We start from the raw sequence: 11,683 nt of genomic DNA on the forward strand, positions 1-11,683 counted from the left end.
TTATAATTTGGTCTTTTTCTAGCCTTTTAAGTTGTAAGCCCAATTCGTTAATCTTCTCTTTCTCAATTTTCTTCAAATAAGCCTCTAAAGATATAAAATTTCCCCTTAGTACCGCTTTAGCTGCATCCCAAAGATTTTGATATGATGTCTCATCATTATCATTATCTTGGGTGAAATTGTTAATTGTTTCTATAATTTGCTCTTTCACCCAGTCATTCTTTAAGATGAGATTATTCAGTTTCCAATTACTTTTTGGTCTATTTACCCCTAACTTTTTACTGAATGTAGCTTTTATTGCATTGTGATCTGAGAAGAAGGCATTTATTATTTCTGCCTTCCTACATTTAATTTTGAGATCTTTATGTCCTAGTATATGGTCAATTTTTGTATAGGATCCATGGACTGCTGAGAAGAAAGTATATTCCTTCCTATTGCCATTCAGTTTTCTCCAAAGGTCTATCATACCTAGTTTTTCTAATGTTCTATTTACTTTTTTAATTTCTTTCTTGTTTGTTTTGTGGTTTGATTTGTCTAAATCTGAGAGTGCAAGGTTGAGATCTCCCACTATTATAGTTTTACTGTCTATTTCTTCTTGCAGTTCTCTTAACTTTTCCTTTAGAAAGTTAGATGCTATACCACTTGGTGCATATATGTTTAGTATTGATATGGCTTCATTATTTATGCTACCTTTCAGCAGGATATAGTTTCCTTCCTTATCTTTTTTAACGAGATCTACTTCTGCTTTTGCTTGATCTGAGATAAGGATAGCTACCCCTGCTTTTTTGGCTTTACCTGAAGCATAATAGGCTCTGTTCCAACCTTTTACCTTTACTCTGTATGTATCTCCCTGCTTTAAGTGTGTTTCCTGTAGGCAACATATTGTAGGGTTCTGCTTTTTGATCCAATCTACTATCCGTCTCCGTTTGATGGGATCGTTCATCCCATTTACATTTACAGTTAAAATTACTAATTCTGTATTTCCTGCCATCGTATTATCCCCAGATTATGCTTTTTTCCCTTGACCCCCCTGATCCCCCTCCCCGATATTTAATTTACAGACCCCCCTTGTGACGCGCAACCCTCCCTCTTTTTTTTTTTTTTTTTTTTTTTTTAGGATCCCTCCCCCCTCCCTCCAAGTCCCTTCACTTATTCTCCTTTTCCTTTTCCCTTTTCCTCTCCCCCCTTTTAATGAGGTGAGAGAAAATTCTCTGAAAAACAAATATGTTAATTATTTACTCTTTGATCCTCTTCTGATGAGAGTAAGATTCACACAATGATTCTCCCCCTCACTAAGTTCCCTCAGATATGGTGTATTTTCTATGTCTCTTCCTGGGATGTAGTTTCCCTCTTTTTATCACTCCTTCCCCTTTTTCTGAACCGACCTCCTTCCCTTTACTACACCCCCCTTTTTTTCTTTTATATCAGTAAAATCAAATTATCCTTGAGTATTTTTTATATACCCACAACAGAGTTACAGTTCTCAAGGGTTCTGTGTACCTTTTTCTGTTTCTCTTCAGTCTTGTGGATGTAGATCAAATTTTTTGTTTAAGTCTGGTTTTTTTTCTTAGAAACATATAGAATTCCTCTGTTTCATTGAATGACCATCTTCTTCCATGGAAAAAGATGCTAAACTTAGCTGGGTAGTTCATTCTTGGTTGCAGTCCTTGATCTTTTGCCTTACGGAATATCAGGTTCCAGGCCCTTCTATCTTTTAATGTGGAGGCAGCCAGATCTTGGGTGACCCTTATTGTGGCACCTTGGTATTTAAATTGTTTTTTTCTAGCTGCTTGCAGGATTTTCTCCTTTGTGTGGTAATTCTGCAGCTTAGCCACAATATTCCGTGGTGTTCTTTTTTTAGGGTCTATTTCAGAAGGAGTTCGATGAATTCTTTCCACATCTACTTTCCCTTCTGTTTCTATTATCTCTGGACAGTTCTCTTTGATAATTTCCTGTAAAATAGAATCTAGGCTCTTTTTTTGGTCATAGTTTTCTGGAAGTCCAATAATTCGCAGATTATCTCTCCTAGATCTATTTTCCAGGTCTATAGATTTTCCCAGTAAGTATTTGACGTTGTTCTCCAGCTTCTCATTTTTTTTGTTTTGTTTGACTGATTCTTGGGTTCTCTGTGAATCATTCATTTCTATTTGTTCCATCCTGACTTTTAAGGAGTTATTTTCTTCTTTCACAGTTTTTAGTTCTTTTTGTAAATGCCCAATTTCGTTTTTAAATGAATTATTTTGCTCTATTGAATTTTTTTCCATTTCCCTAATTTTTTTTTTTGAGAATTATTTTCTTTTTCCAATTCAGAAATTCTATTTTCTTGAGACTTTTTTATCTTTTCCAATTCAGAAATCCTACTTTCCTGTGTTTTTTTAACCTTTTCTAATTCACTAATTTTGTTTCCCTGCATCTCCTGTGAATTCTTTATTTTTTCCAACTCCAATTTCAGGACGTTGTTACTCTCTATCATAACTTCCCTTTCTTTTCCCCATTTTTCTTCTATCTCCCTCAATTTTTTAAGAGCTTCTTCTAGGAGAGAGTTATGTGATGGGGGGCAGGAATCATTCCCCTTTAGGTTGTTATCTTCTGAATCTTTGCTGTTAACTTCCTCGGGGTTGGATACCCGCTCTTTCTCTGTATAGAAGGAATCTATAGTTTTTCTAGCTTTTTTGCTCATACTTAAAAAATGTTTTGGGGTCTGTCCCTGGGGTAGGAAAGTATTTACTTCTTTACCAGCTTCCTCCCAGACCGGATGGATGCAGCGGCTCCTGCGCTGGAGCTAAGATAGAGCTCTGGGAGAGAGTTCCCCACCCCCTCCCTGGAAGTGCCTCAGAGGTGATTAGCACTACTGTGCTTCGAGGGCGTAGAATAGTGAAGACTGTAGGAAGCCCAGCGTATGTGTCTGGGTGGGGAGTGGGTGTCTGCAGCAGGTGACGTGAGAAGCCCCTGCGCTCAAACTGGAAGTGTCTGCCAGAAACCGAGGTCCCTAGTTCAAAGGTTCTGCTTCTCTGGGACTTCCTGGAGCTGAGTTCCACTCCCTCCAGCTAAGCTAGGCAGTGTGTGTTGCCTTGGGCCGTATCCACCCACTTGTCAGTCTCTTAACTATTCTCAGGAGGTAGCTGTGGCCACACCCCCTGGTGCTGAGTCAGCTGAGTCACCCCCCAGGATCGGGGAAAATCTAATCTGAGTTTTAAAATATTTTGGCTTTCTCTTCTGAACTGCTAAATAATTAGCAGAGAAGAGCTAACAGCCTGTGCCAGATTCCTTTACCTCAGTGGCTTCTCTGATCCCAGAGCCCTTCCCAGCGCAATGGGTGCAGTGTGCCCCTACCCCACCGTCTGTGCTGGTCTTTCTTATTCCTCCCCTGAGAACTGACCTTTCCTGTTGAAACTCCAGATTCTCTTCAGCTGGTAAGTCGTGCTTCCAGTCCTTGTGGTATCTATCAGTCCTGAGCTAATTTTGAGACTTAATTTATCTAATTGGTTGTGAGGGAGTGAGGACGTTCACTGAGTCGTGTGTTTCTTCTCCGCCATCTTGGCTCCGCCCCCAACCTATATATTTTTGACAATATTCATCCATTTCATTTAAGTTATCAAAATTATTGGCATAAAGTTGGGCAAAGTAACTCCTGATTATTGCTCTAATCTCCTCTTCATTAATGGAAATTTCTCTTTTTTCATTCTTAAGACTAATAATTTCATTTTTCTCTTTCCTTTTTCTGATCAAATTTACCAAAGGTTTATCTATTTTGTTGGTTATTTCATAAAAAACAACTCTTAGCTTTATTAATTAATTCAATAGTTTTTTTTCTTTTAATTTTATTGATCTCTCCTTTTATTTTTAGAATTTCAAGTTTATTCTTTGATTGGGGATTTCTAATTTGCTCTTTTTCCAGCTTTTTTAGTTGTAATCCTAATCCATTGATTTTTCATTCTCTATTTTATGCAAATAATCCTCTAGAGATATATAATTTCCCCTTATTACCACCTTGCCAACATCTGACACATTTTGGTATGATGTCTCATTATTGTCATTTTCTTGGGTGAAATTAATTGTGTCTATGATTGTTTCACCCAATTATTATTTAGGATGACATTATTTAGAATTACTTTTTGGTCTATTTTCCCTGGGTTTCTTATTGAATGTAATTTTTATTGCATTGTGATCTGAGAAGGATGCATTTACTACTTCTTGCTTTCTGCATTTGAATTTTAGGTCCTTATGTCCTAATATATAGTCAGTTTTTGTATAGGTTCCATGAACTGCCGAGAAGAGAGTGTATTACTTTCTGTCTAGGTGTGTGTTCTTTTAAAAAGACATCTCTTAATAATCTTTATTTAAAAGATATCTACTTAGGAAAGAACAAATAATGAGGCAAACATCTCTCTAGACATTATTGAAATAGAAATACTTTCTTTAGTGTTATCTTTATTTACAAATATTTTGTTATTTGCAAATTTATGATCTGCTCAGATATTTCGCTTTGGTTTGTGTGTGTGTGTGTGTGTGTGTGTGTGTGTGTGTGTGTGTGTGAAATAATGTTTTCTCCAAGCAAATGTTTCAGATATTTTATTTTATTATCTCTCTTTTGTCATTGATAAACAGACTTAGATTGGCAGAGAATGACATTTTAATTTTTATCTTTTGCTTTTGGAATATATTAACCCATTATTTTTTGCTATTTCTTGTAGCTACAGACTATATTCTATTTAAATGTCCCATCTTGTATGTTTAAAGATCTTTCCCTTTTGATTATAAATTTTGATTTTTTTGTTTGTAATTCTTAAATTTCTCATATATCTTGGAGCTAAAACCATGTTTTTTTCTGGTCAATTGGTGTTTGGTTTTCTTATTCGGTTCTATTATTTTGTGTACTTATTATATTCAAAAGTCATATTGACTTTGTCTTGTCATTGAACTCTAATGAATCTTAACTAGAGAATGAGGCTGAAGGCTGCAATTTGCCTCACTTAAATCCAGGATATTGAATCATGTTTGATAGCATGAAATCGTGAAAGGTTAATTGAACTTAATTCTTAAAGCTTTCAAAGTTTGTTCTTTTTGCAGAGTTCTTGTTATGTAAATTATTTGAATTATTATATTTTTCATCAGTTCATAAAATTTCTTTAATCATTCTTTTTGTCTGCTTCTGTTTACTTCAGTCGTATCTGTTTATAAAAACTTTTCCATGCCTTTTTGAAATCATTTTCTTCATTGCTAAATGAATTGTACTCCTATTTTATTTATATGCCACAACTTTTTAAACTACTTATTTGATGGATATTCCTTTAATTCCAATTCTTTCCCACCACAAAATAAGCTGTTAAAAATTTGCAAATAGAACTTTTTTTCCTCTCTCTAATTACTTTAGTATAGGTGGAGAAAAGGGAATGAAAAAAGCATTTGGTATGTATCTATTATGCTAACACTTGTACTAAGCATTTCAAAAATATTACCTCATTTTATTTTCACAACTGGCAGACAACTATTGTTAATAAGTCATTTAAAATTGAGTAAATTGAGGCAGACAGAAGTTAAATGACTTATCCAGGGTAACATGGAGATTTGATATCAAATTTGAACTCAGGACTTCTTGACTATAAGCTTTAAGAGTGAAATGATTGGATCAAAGGAAATTGTAACTTTTGGTGTTTACAACTTTCTTTCCAAAATGTGTCCATTCACAGGAGCACCAGTGGAGATCTATTTGTCTTTTTTTCTTCATAATCTCTTCCATAGTCATCATTTTTCTTTTTTGTCATATTTGACATTGGTGGATTTGAGATAGAATCCCTAAGTTGTTTTAATTTACATTTCTCTTGATTAGTAATGATTTGGAACTTTTCTTTTTTATGACTATAGTTTGTCTCTTTCTTTCATTTGAGTACTCTGTTCATCTCCTTGAACCATTTATCAATTAGGGAATGGCTATTTTTTCTTAAAAATTTGAGCCAGTTCTTAATATAAAATTAATTGAATTTTTTTCCAACTTGTACCCTTTAATTTTAATTTCATTGGATTTCTTTACACAGATAAAAAATCTTTAGTATTATGTTGTCAAAATTATCCATTATATTTTCTGTGATCCTTACTCTTTCTTGCTTCCTTAAAAACTTTTCATCTCTTCAAAGATCTGATAAGGTATTTAAAAAATTAAAATGTACATATTTACTTGAAACTTAAATGCAAAATAGAAAAAAAAAAGAGAGAAAAAGAAAAAAAAAATGTAGTGGTACTGCTGGATCAAAGGGATCAGTTTTATAGACCTTTGGTCATGGTTCCAAATTATTCTCCAGAATATCATTTCATAACTCCATCAACAATGTATTTAGTGTGCAAGTTTTCCCACATTCCATTAAATACTTATTATCATTATCTTTTCTGTCAACTTAGCCAATCTGAGGGATGTGGGGTGTTACCTCAGAGTTGTGTTAATATGCATTTCTCTAATAGTGATTTACAGCATTTTTTCATATGACTATAGATGCTTTAATTTCTTCATTTAAAAATTATCTTCTTATATCATTTAACCATTTATTAATTGGGGAACGACATGTATAAATTTGAGTCAATTCTCTATATATTTTAGAAATGAAGATGTTTTCCTGTTCCTTGGATATAAAACTTTTCCCCCACTTTTTTTTTTATCCCCTTCTAATGTTGTCTGTATTGGTTTTGTCTGTACAAAACCTTTACAATTTAATATTATCAAAATTATCATTTTGCATTTCATATTATTCTCTGGTTCTTCTTTGGCCTTAAATTGCTCCGTTCTCCACATATCTGATAAACTATTCCTTGATTTCCTAATTAGCCAACAGTATCACTCTTTACACCTAAATTATTTACCCATTTTGACCTTATTTTGGGGGTATGAGATGTAGGTCTATGCTGAGTTTTTGACATTATTTTGCAGTTTTCCCAGCAAGTTTTGTGAAATTGTGAGTGCTTATGCCAGAAGCTGAAAATTTAGAGTTTATCAATCCCTAGATTATTATAATCATTGGGTTTTGTGTAATGTGTATATGATTTATTTCTAGTCAGTACTATATGGTTTAAGTTTGGTGTTGCTAGATTACTATCCTTTGCATTTTTTCCCCATTAATTTCCTTGATATTCTTGACCTTTTGTTCTTTCACATGAATTTCATTATTATTTTTCTAAATCAACAAAAAAATTTTGGCAGTGTGATTGGTATGGCACTGAACAAGTAGAAACTATTTTGGTAGAATTGTCATTTTTATCACATTAGTTTGACCTACTCATGACAACTGATATTTTTCCAGCTGTTTAGATATGTCTTTATTTGTGTGAAGTGTTTTGTAATTGGGTTTATTTGGACTAGGTAGACACCCCAAAATTTTATTTTGTCTATATTTTTTTAAATATAATTTCTTTATCTCTTGCTTCTGATTGTTAGTAATATAAAGAAATGAAGCTATATCATGCAACTTTGCTAAAGCTGTTAATTGTTTCAAGTACATTTTTGGATGATTCTCTAGGATTCTCTTAATTCTCATCATATCAACTGTAAAGAGTGATAGTATTATCTTTTTATTTCCTGCTCTAATTTTTTAAATTTCTTTTTTCTTTTCTTTCTGCTAAAGCCAATATTTCTAAGTATAATATTGAATAATAGTGGTGAAAATGGACATCTTTGTTTTACCCTTGATCTTATTGAGAATGCATTTAGCTTCTCCCCATAACAAATAATATTTGCTACCTTATATCAAGATAAGGTTGAAATGGGTTTATGATTTTAAACAAAAAGGGTGATAACTGAAAGCAAATTAGGAGAACAAGGGATAATAGCTCTCTTTCATATCTGTGAAGAGAGTCATTAGAAGAACTAAAGAACATTAAGAAATACAAAGTGGTTAATTTTGATTATATGAAATTTTTAAAAAAATTACACACAAAACCAATGCAACCAAGATTAGAAAAGAAACAGAAAACTAGGGAAACATTTTTACAACCAATGTTTCAAAAGTTATTTCTAAAATATAAAAAATTGCCTCAAATTTAGGAGAATACAAGCCATTTTCCAATTAATAATCAAAAAATATGAACAGATAATATTCAGATGATGAAATTAAAACTATTTCTAATCATATGAAATAATGCTTTAAATTACTATTGATTAGAGAAAATCAAATTAAGACAACTGTGAGGAAACACTTCAGTCCTCTGAAATTGGCTAAAATAACAGGAAAAGATAACAATAAATGCTATTGAGATTATCATATGATGTCTGATAGTTTTGTTATTGATAGGTTCATTTTTGATAGTATTTTTCCTTATATTGAATCAGTCATTCATTCTTGGTATAATCCAACTTGATCATAGTATTTCTTGCTGATAAAGTGTAATATCTTTGCTAATATTTTATTAAAATTTTTGCATCAATTTAATTAGGGAGACTCATCTGTAATTTTCTTTCTCTGTATTACCTCTTCTTGGTTCGCATATCAATACCATATTTGTACCAAAAAGAATTTGACAGGACTCCTTGTCTTCTAATTTCATAAAACCAACTTTTGGTTTCATTAATTAGTTCAATAATTTTCTTATTTTCAATTTTATTAATATCTTCTTTGAGTTTCAGAATTTCTAATTTGAGATTTTTAATTTGTTCTTTTTTTAATTAAACACCCCATTAATTCATTGATTTCCTTTTCTCTATTTTATTCATATAACTATTTAGTTATAAAATTTCCCATAAGAACCGCTTTGCCTTCATCCTGTAAGATTTTGGAATGTGGTCTCATTATTATAATTCTCTTGGATGAATAAAATTTTTGATAATTTTGATGATTTATTTTTTGACCCTCTCATTCTTTAGAATTACATTATTTAATTTGCAATTGGTTTTTAGTCTACCTTTTCCTGGCCCATTACTAAATATAATTTTTATTGCATTACAATCTGTAAAGAAAGCTAGTTAATGGTTTTCCAGAGAATGGATAGAAATTTGTTGGAACTTAAGATGCTGGGATGATGTAAATTGATTTTCTGGTAATAAGATCCTATACAAGAAATTAAATGATTAATTGTTAGACCATTTCATTTAAATTCATATTTTTTTTAATTGAAAAGATATTTAAATATATCTTTTTGGAGGCAAAGCCAAGATGACAGAGAAGTTAGATGGAACTTTCTAAGTTTTCTAATTCCCTTTCTACCAAGTATTTAATTCAGCCTCAAAAACAGCGCTTGATGGGTAAAACCCATGAAGATTGGAAATACAAAAACTTATCAGCAGAAGAGAACCTGGAATATCACCAAAAAAGGTTTGACCTGAGGTGGTGGGATCAGACCATCACAGAGCAGAGAGAGAAAGTGGAGCTGGGTGGCCTCTGCAGCTGGAAGCCTTACATAGAGCTCTCTGCCATAGCCTGATTGCTTTGCTTTGGTGGCAGAGTAGTGGACCCCTGGGGTAGTGGGTACACTGAGGGACGCCAAAGCCTGAGAGGATCTGGCTACGCCCACCCAGGACCTGAAGTGACCTAGCACAGACCATAACACAGCTCTTTGGGACATTCGGCAGTGAGGGGCTTGTGGTGGGGGGCAGTCACACACAGCAGGAGCACAGCCTGGGACAACCTATCATCTGTATGGCTCGGCCATAGGTAGTGGAATTTCCCCAGCTTGACTGTACTGTCCAGGCAGAGATACTTCGGGTAAGATGACGGATAGGATGACTGCAAATACTCAAAGCAGGCCTTTGTGTGGGGGCAGTGATACCTTTACTCCTTAACCTCTTGTCCCAAAGCTGTCACTAATCCTCACAGTGGGGCTCCTTGTAGGGCACTTACACAGCCCAGCCTGTGATACTCAGGCATACTCACTTCTGTGTGGAGCTCTTCCCAGAGCCCTCTCACAGCATGGCCCTTCCTTGAAGCCCATTGAGAGGGCAAATACTGTCCATAATCCCATCTTTGCTCTGCAGAGGAAGATGGTAATCTCTTTGCACTGAGGGAAGACCCTAAAGGCTTTTAAAAAATGAGAAAAAAAATGAAGAAAACGATTGATAGCTTCCATGCAGAAAAAGAGCTGGTTTCCAAATCTGAGGAGGATAATAGCAGATAGCCTCCAGACAATATCCCAAATAACACTCTCCTAGAAGAAAGTATTAAAAACCTGAAGAGAGAATTAGAAGAAAAACGGGGAAAGGAAAGAGAAGATTGCTAGATAATAACAATGTTCTGAAATGTGAATTAGAAAAGGTAAGCAACTTCCTGAAATGTGAATTGGAAAAGTTATAGAATTCCCAGGAAGTGCAGGGAAACAATTAAGGAGTTGGAAAAGGTAAAGAAATCACAGGAAAGCAGGATCTGTAAAGTGGAAAAGATAAAGAATTCCCAAGAAAGTAGGACTGGTGAATTGGAAAAAGAAAATAACTCACTAAAAAACAAATTTAGTGAAATGGAAAAAAATTCCATAGAGCAAAACAACTCATTTAAAAACTCAATTGGACACATATAAAAAGAAGTAAAAAAAAACTAATGAAGAAAATAACTCATCAAAAGTCAGAACAGAACAAATAGAAATGAATGATTCACTGAGACACTAAGAATCAGTGAAGCAAAGCCAAAAAAATGAAAATCTGGAGAAAAATGTCAGCTATCTACTTGTCAAAATGACAGACCTGGAAAATAGATCTAGCAGAGATTATTTGAGGATTATTGGACTTCCCGAAAATTATGATGAAAAAAAAATTGCCTAGATACTATTTTACAGAAAATCATCAAAGAGAACTGCTCAGAGATAATAGAACCAAAATGTGAAATAGGCATTGAAAGAATTCATAGAATCCCATCTGAAAAAGACCCTAAAAACAAAACAAAACAAAACAAAACAAAACAAAAAACAAACAAAAAAAAAAAAAAAAAAAAAAAAACAAACTCCACACAACATTGTGGCCAAATTTCAGAACTATCAGACTAAGGAAAAAATATTAAAAGCAGCCAGGAAAAAACAATTAAAATACTAAGGTGCCACAATAAGGGTCACTCAAGATCAGGCTGCCTCTACGTTAAAGGATTGAAGGGCCTGGAATCTGATATTCCAAAAGGCAAAAGAACTTGGAATGCAACCAAGAATAAACTACCCAGCTAAGTTGAGCATTTTCTTCCATGGAAGAAGATAAGAAGATGGACATTTAATGAACTAGATGAATTCCACTTGTTGCTAAGACAAAAAAAAAAAAAAAAGATTTTAACAAAAAATTTGATCTGAAACCACAAGACTCAAGAGAAGCAGAAAAAGGTAAAAGGAACTCTTGAAAACTTTATTTCTGTTGTGGACATACATTACGACTACATCTATAATTTGATTTTTAGGATATAACAAAAAAAAAGGGGAAGTAGAAATGCAAAGGGGATAGTGTAAGAAAAAGGGGAGCAAATTTATGAATGGCTGGATTCTTTCACAACTCCACCAGCAATGTATTAGTGTCCCAGTTTCCCCACATCCCCTCCAACATTCATCATTATTTGTTCCTGTCATCTTAGCCAATCTGACAGGTGTGTAGTGGTATCTCAGAGTGGTCTTAATTTGCATTTCTCTGATCAGTAGTGATTTGGAACACTCTTTCATGTGAGTGGATATAGTTTCAATTTCTTCCTCTGAGAATTGTCTGTTCATATCCTTTGACCATTTATCAATTGGAGAATGGTTCGGT

Source organism: Sminthopsis crassicaudata, chromosome 6 (assembly GCF_048593235.1).
Source record: "Sminthopsis crassicaudata isolate SCR6 chromosome 6, ASM4859323v1, whole genome shotgun sequence".
Classification (NCBI taxonomy): Eukaryota; Metazoa; Chordata; class Mammalia; order Dasyuromorphia; family Dasyuridae; genus Sminthopsis; species Sminthopsis crassicaudata.